The sequence below is a fragment of the Peromyscus eremicus genome, unplaced genomic scaffold (genome assembly GCF_949786415.1).
Source record: "Peromyscus eremicus unplaced genomic scaffold, PerEre_H2_v1 PerEre#2#chrX_unloc_4, whole genome shotgun sequence".
Taxonomy (NCBI): Eukaryota; Metazoa; Chordata; class Mammalia; order Rodentia; family Cricetidae; genus Peromyscus; species Peromyscus eremicus.
Genome location: NW_026734291.1, coordinates 1,210,353 through 1,217,856, shown reverse-complemented (window position 1 = coordinate 1,217,856; position 7,504 = coordinate 1,210,353).

Below are 7,504 nucleotides of genomic sequence, written 5' to 3'. Positions count from 1 at the left end.
TTGTCAGGGTGAAGTGGTTTGTGACTCTTTGGGTATCTCTGGGTCTTTGTAAAACTGTGACAGGGAAACACAGGTTGGGTTCAGGAGGAAGTAGAATCTCTTCTTCTGAGACAGATAAGGTGCTGTTGAGCATTTCATGAAACACACATCTCACTGACTTGTGAAAACCCCTCTGTCATGTAGTGCATTCTTAATATCTTTATTGCACTGAATTATCAGGCACAGCAACTTAGAATGGGAAAAATTGATCATAGCCCACAATTCCAGGTAATAGTTCCATTTTTCGAAAATCAGGATAGGAACTCAGCTAATCATATCACATCCACAGCCAAGAGCAGAGATAAACAAATGTACTCATGCTACCTGTTTTCTTATGCTTATGCTCTAGCTTCTTCATACATACACAGTACAGGTTGCAGACAATGAAATGATTCTGCCAATTTTAGGGAGTCTTATCTCAATTAACAATTAATAAAATCCCTCAGAGACAAGTTCAAAGAAAAATCTGATGTATATAATTCCTCATTGAGGGTCCCTCTTCCCAGGTGACTAGTTTGATTCAGTCTGATAATAAAAACTAAGAATCACACTGCCCCACCATCACTGCCAGGATTTGAGGAGATTTCTGCCTGCATTCAGAGCTGTGGTCCTCAACCTGTGTGGGTCACCACCCCATTAGGGGTCGCATATAAGATATACTGCACATCAAATATTTGAATTACAATTCATAACAGTAGCAAAATTAGGGCTGGAGAGATGGCTCAGAGGTTAAAAGCACTGCTTGCTCTTCCAAAGATCCTGAGTTCAATTCCCAGCAACCACATGGTGGCTCACAACCATCTGTAATGAGATCTGGTGCCCTCTTTTGGCCTGCAGGGATATGTGCATACAGAATACTGTATACATAATAAATAAATAAAATTTTAAAAAAACAGTAGCAAAATTAAAGTTAAGAAACAACGAAACAGTTATGTTTAGGGCTCATCACAACACGAGGAACTACTCTTCATGCTATTTAAAGATTTAAAGGGTCAGAGAATTGGAAAAAAATAACCATTGATCTAGAGTGTCCAGTGGAACTCGAGTATCTATGTTGCTAACTATGAAGGGGCTTGCAAAGGATTTTCCTGAATATCCTTTGCTCTAAGGGAAACTCATGTTCTGTGTGGAAGACTCCAGCTATCTGGCCATCTTTACTACCTAATAATAGCAGACCACTTTGAGCTACTGAACAGAGAGTATAACACCCACTACACACATGCTGATGACACAGATTTTATTCACACTGGGCTCCATGACCATATCATGCTTCTATGAGTGCTTGTTCCTAGACTGTATCAGCCTCTTCCTCCAGCATAATTCTGCCTATCTGTTTCCTGTAGACTCTTTACCAGGAATTTGTTCAACAACTTCCTTCTCTGTCAGCATTAAGTCTATAATGTCTTGTGGCTAAGGAGATAAGATGTAGGTACTTTTTTTATTTTACATCTTTTTTTGTATTGTTTTGTTTTTTTCCATTTTTCATTATTAAGAAATTTTCTCCTCACCCCACATACTGTCCACAGAGCTCCCTTCCTCCCTCTACCCACCCCCATCCCTCTCTCCTAAGCCACTGCACATCCGCACATCCCCCAAATTAAAGTCTGCCATGGGCAGTCAGCAGAGTCCAGAACACTAAGCCTAGGCAGGTCCAACACCCTCCACTCGAAACCAACGCTGTTCAAGGTGTCACACCACAGGCACTGGGTTCCAGAAGCCTGCCCATTGACCATGGATAGATCCCTATCCCCTGTCTGGGTGCCTCCCAAACAGTTAGAGCCAAACAACTATCTTCTGTATCCAGAGGACCTAGTCCAGTCTCATGGGGGCTCCACAGCCACCAGTCCACAGTTCATGGGTTTCCACTAGTGTGGCCAGTCACCTCAGTTGCAGGTACTTATGATGAACTTTAGCATATATAAATTTCTATGATATTATTACCTTGTGTACATAAAATTTCAGTAGGAGATAAAGATTCAGTTCTACACAGGGAAAGAACTGAAGGATGTTCAATCAGGGAGAGATCTCTGGCTTTGGATGAAGGGGATGCTGAAGGGCTTCCCTTGTATCCCAGCAGAGGCTCCTGCAAAGGACAACTTGACATCTAGTGTAAGGAAAGCTCTTAGCAATCTCAGTTCCCATGACATCTGCAGCTCTTCCCTAGACATTCTATTGTATCCTGGAGAGCCCTGGCATCCTCTGTGATGTCAGTTATGTTGTGGCAACACCCACTGTCCTTGGGAAGTTTATTCAGTGCCTTCACCATTTACTGATGAACATGATGGCATACTGAAGAGTCTAATTCAGAAAGAGAATGGAGAGGGTAGAGAGACAAGAGAGTGACTGAAGAAAGCTGACCTTCAACCTCAATGTAAAACGTCAAGAAAGAAATGGTCAAGAGAATCATGTAATGAGTTCTGTGCAAGAAAAGGGAATCTTCCTGGAGGAAGTGGGCTTGTGCTGAATCTTCCAGTAATGGGGAACAGAAAGCTGGAGTCTCTGGGAACCAACAGAATTTCCCTGCTTGTCATGCCTCTTGAAATTCAAGGATTCCAGGATAATAATTGTTCTAGCTCAGAAGTCAGGTGCTGTGGGATGTTCTGTATGGCAAATGTGTTGCTAATTGGTCAATAAATAAAACACTGATTGGCCATTGGCTAGGCAGAAGTATAGGTGGGACAAGGAGGAGAATAAAGCTCGGAAGTGGAAGGCTGAGTCAGAGAGACACTGCCAGCTGCCACGATGAGAAACAGCTTGTGAAGATGCCGGTAAGCCACGAGCCATGTGGCAAGGTATAGATTAAAGGAAAACTTGAGCTACAGTCAGGAACTGGTAAGGCCAATGCTTTATGCTGGGAACTCTTGGCTTTCATTCCTTTTGGTAGATAGGCATTGATGTGTGAACATGAGACGGACATTAAAGCGGGAGGGATTAATGAGGTATGCCCATTTCAAGGAAGGACATTACTCTACTTCAACCACAGTGGCTAACTTTAGGTACTTCCCAGCTGCTCTGTGTTCCTCAGTTGTCAGTGAGGAGACTTGTTGAATATGGTGACCATGTTCTGCCCTTATATGTCTTCTCCATCAATAGTTATATGGTTAGAGTGACCTGTCAAGATATTTGGGGAACCCCCAAATGACTGGGGTGATTGTGAACTATGGCAATTTTTTCCTGACTTGTAAACTCACAGGCTTGTGGAATCTGCAGCCAAGTTAAATTCTGACTCTGTAGCTGTGAATGAGCCTGAAGAGGCTATCTCCTTGGTTACTTGGAGCATGTGCTATGAGGGCAGAGAAAACCAAATAGCTGGGATAACCACTTCCGTTCAAATAGAGGAGACAGCTGAGTTCCACAGAGGGGGCATCTGAAGCACAGGACAAAATAATTTGCAGTGTCACCGAGTCACTGGTAAACAAGCTTTCTCAAACATTTGATTAGGACTCAGGGTGGTCTGTCCATTACCTTTGCCTTGTGATACTGCAAGTTCATTTATGTTCATCTACCCACAAGGAGCACCAGAGAGCCACCATCCCACCAAACCTTCCTCACCAAGATGCAGGTGAAGCAGAAGGTGCAGACTGACCAGTCAGCTACAGGAAATGACCATTGAAAGAAAGTAACAGTGAGATCGCCTAATCTTTATCACAAAAGAGAGCATGAAGAATAGGTATTCATTCTTTCAAATGCTGTGGTTTCAATCTCAGGTCCACTCTGTCATCATTACTTCATTTTATATAAGGTCTGTGTTTCTGGTAGGCTGCATCTTCAGGGTATGCTTTCAGGGTATGTCAAAATCATGTCTCTGAACTCCTCCCAAAGGCAGAACCTCAAATGCGGACAGGAATGACATGAGGACAAAGATTATTCTGCTTCCTCTAAAAAGAAACAAAAACAGAGCCTGTGGCATGAGTCATAGTACTCACAGACTGAGGCAGTAGTATGAATTCCCAGCATGACTTTGAAGAGATTCTATCAAGTGCTGTCTAGTGTGAGATGTTAGTTGCTGTGAGTTTGAGTTAATTTTTTGTTACTTACTTTAAAAGGCCTTGTACGTTTGATTCTCCAAGCAGCAGTTGGAGAGGCCAGGTCACACATCTAAATGTGTCCATACAGGGACTCAGACTGATCCCTGCTCTTTTTGTTCCCCTCTGAGAGGACACACCTGCATTCATTTGTTCAGCATCCAATTGATAGAGTTCTCCCACTCTCACTCAGTCTCTCTTTCTCTGTCTCTCTAAGTATCTCTTTCTCTGTCTCTCTGTCTCTCATATACATGTGTTTATGTTGTGTATTTTTCTATGTGTTTGTGCATGTATCTCCCTCTAGTCCCTGCAGTTACAGATCTGTGGTTGGGCATGAGCAGTTCCCTATCTCACAGTTCCCAGGTTATACCTTGGTGAGAATTGGGAGTACCAATTTGAGTATGATAGTTCCACCAGTATAGTTACTTTAGTGACACATAGATATTTCCATGCAGGTGTTTATAAATCTGTCATGATGTTGAGTCCCATCCTCAAAACTGTTCATGATGTTATTTTGGTCTCCATTGTGACAGGTCCCATCATAGACAATTTGTTTTTGAAGACAGGAGAATCATCTTCACAGACTCTGGAGGGTACACACCTGTGGAGTAGACACCACGGAAATTCTTAGACAGCTATTTTGACAAGCCTCCTGAGAGAGCTCATGCAACTCCACCTCCCATCATCTAAACAGCCTGCCTCTACCAGTGTAGGGTAAGCATAGGTGTAAGTAAATTGTTTTCAAATCTGTAGGTTGGTCCCAGGTTTGGGTACCAACAATATAAGTAAATTTGTTGCAATAACTCTGGGGAAAGGTGTCCCGATTACCTGGGGAGTCGGGCAACACCTTGATCTGCTTAGGACAGCTCTGATGGCTGGAACTGCAAGGAGACAGTTTACCCTGGAGGACGAGGTAACCCACACACCTTGAGCTGCTCATAGCAGCAGCTCTGCCCTGAAGGTGCCCTGGACACCTGAAGTTGTTTAGCACAGCTCTGATGACTGAAACTACAAGGGACAGTTTAGCCCTGGAGGGTGAGGTATACTGGACACCTCAAGCTGCTCACAACAGCTCTGCCCTGAAGGTGTCCCAGAGACCTGGAGCTGTTGTGCACAGCTCTGACAGCTGGAACTGCAAAGAAGCAGCCCAACCCTGGATGGGGCAATTTTCTGACTTCTTGAGAAATTCAGGCCTGGAACTGATATGGGGGATGATCTCCCTGCCTCCCTGCAGGATACAAAAATCCTGCTCTTCTCCTGGAGAGCTGCTACAGCTGAGCTTTGCTCAGTCCCCTCTTAAGGGGGCTTCCTAGCAGAGCTCTGCTTCTCTTGCCTATGCTGTGGCTTTCTTTTGCTTCACTCTGCAAAAAGGGAAAAAACCCTGCAGAAATGTAGCAATGTACTCTGGCTCTAGAGAAAAGTGTTACTTTTTAGCTCTTTATGGCTCTGTCCACTGAGGGACGTCTCATCAAAGATCTTCTGTTCAGCTTCTCCTTGCTCTGCTCTTTCAGCTCCCTCCTGCTCTGTCCAATGGGGGACATCTCAACAAGGATCTTCTCTATGTCAGTGAATGAAGATCATCACACCCCAAATTTTTTTGAGAAAGATATTTATTTGGGAAGGAGGAGTCCAGGAGAGTAGCTGCCTCTACCATGGTGGAGACAACAGCCTTTTTTTTTTAAATGACCAGTCAGGGCGGTTTATACTGGATGTTTTGGAGGTGTAGTCAATCGCGGGTTGACTTGGGGCCCAGGGTTCTACTGTTCTGCTCTGTGATTGGTTGATTTCACAAGTCAGTTGGCCAGGGGCAGAGACGGCTCTGATCTGACTGAGACAAACTGTATTTCTTTCTGCCCTGATCTGAGTCTTTCCTCCCTAGTTCTGGGCTCCAGGATCAGGGTGGGTTTCTTTAGCCAGCCCCTTGACCCTATAATAGCAAGTTTAATAAATACCAGAAGTTCCCAGCACTTAGGAGACAGGATGTGGCATCCCGTGACATCCAGTAGTCTAGAACACACCCTGAATTCCTGTGATACTTGAGGACTATGTTCATGGAGTTCATTACCTCTAGGTCCAGGTCCTACTATCAGCCAAATCCTTTCTATGAAAAGCTCAAGATGGGACATGAGCAGGTTATGTCACACACTCAGAGCTTAAAGAATGAGAACACCAAGGCCTCAGAGAAATTAAATGGTCTAGCCGAGGAGTCAGTCTTCCATTATTAAGTGCCTGTTGTTCAGGGGACCACAACATTGTGCAATGGCCATCTCTGGCTTTTCTTGCTGCTGTACTGCAGAGTCTGAAGCTCTGGATCCAGCCTTTCTGCCTCTTAGCAAGCTTCCTTAGCAAGTAGTGCTTTGCTTACGCATCTCATTCTCAGCGTTGCCAATAGTGAAAGAGACTGTTAGCTACTCACAACCCCATATTGTCATACTTAATAGCCTCCAGAACTACTATTTTTAACCTTCCTAATGGCGTGAACATTGAATAATAATTCCTCATGTTTTGACATTTCACCATAAAATTATTTTTCTTGCTATGTCATAACTGTAATCACTACTGTTATCAATCATTATGTAAATATCTGTTATGCAGAGTATCTGAGATGCCTCCCCTTTGAAAGAGTAATTCCATCACCAAATGTGTCATGACACTTAGAAGTCCAGTTTGCAACATGAGATGGATATCATGTATGGTTTTGTGCAGGGGTCTTTTGCCATAGGATTGCTATACCACTAGTGTCTCCTACCCTCACTCAGACAGAATTTGTTCTCTACTTGCTGATGTTTCCCCATTTCCATGGTCAGAGAAGGGTAGATGGGCAATCTGTTTTCTTACGATAGGTTCTTGGATTTCTTTTGTTGTTGGAGTTTTCAGAAATAGTATGATTCTTTCTGGAATTCCCTTTTCTCTACCAGTGGCCAAGAGGAAAATGTCAGAGACCCCCCAGACACAGAAAGAGCAGGTAAGAACAAGCAGCTGGGTCAAGGTTAGGTCCAGCACCATTTCCTCCTGTAACATTAGCCTCTTTAACCTTCAACCCACTTGTGTTTAATTCATCAGTTTACTCATACACACATACCTCCCCCCACACACATTCAACCCCATCACCACTTTCATGACAGTCAATTGTTTATTTTTTTGTCCATGCACCAGTAGTTCTGGGAAGTGAGTGTTTTGTGAGAATCATTTGGCAATCAATCCCTGCTTCTCTGCCTGAAGCTGAAGTCCAATGATGCAGATGGATCAGTCACACATCACATATCTTCACGTCATTATGAGGAGAGAGGTGCTATGAACAGCCTTGAGGGAATAAGTTCAAAGTCCAGCACCATTTGTTTTTTGCACATTTGCTTTCCAGGGTTTATATATGATCACAGTGGGGATAGCAGCTTGCAAGTAGGAGGGCCCCCTGCATAGGTCAAGTGAATCATTCTTTT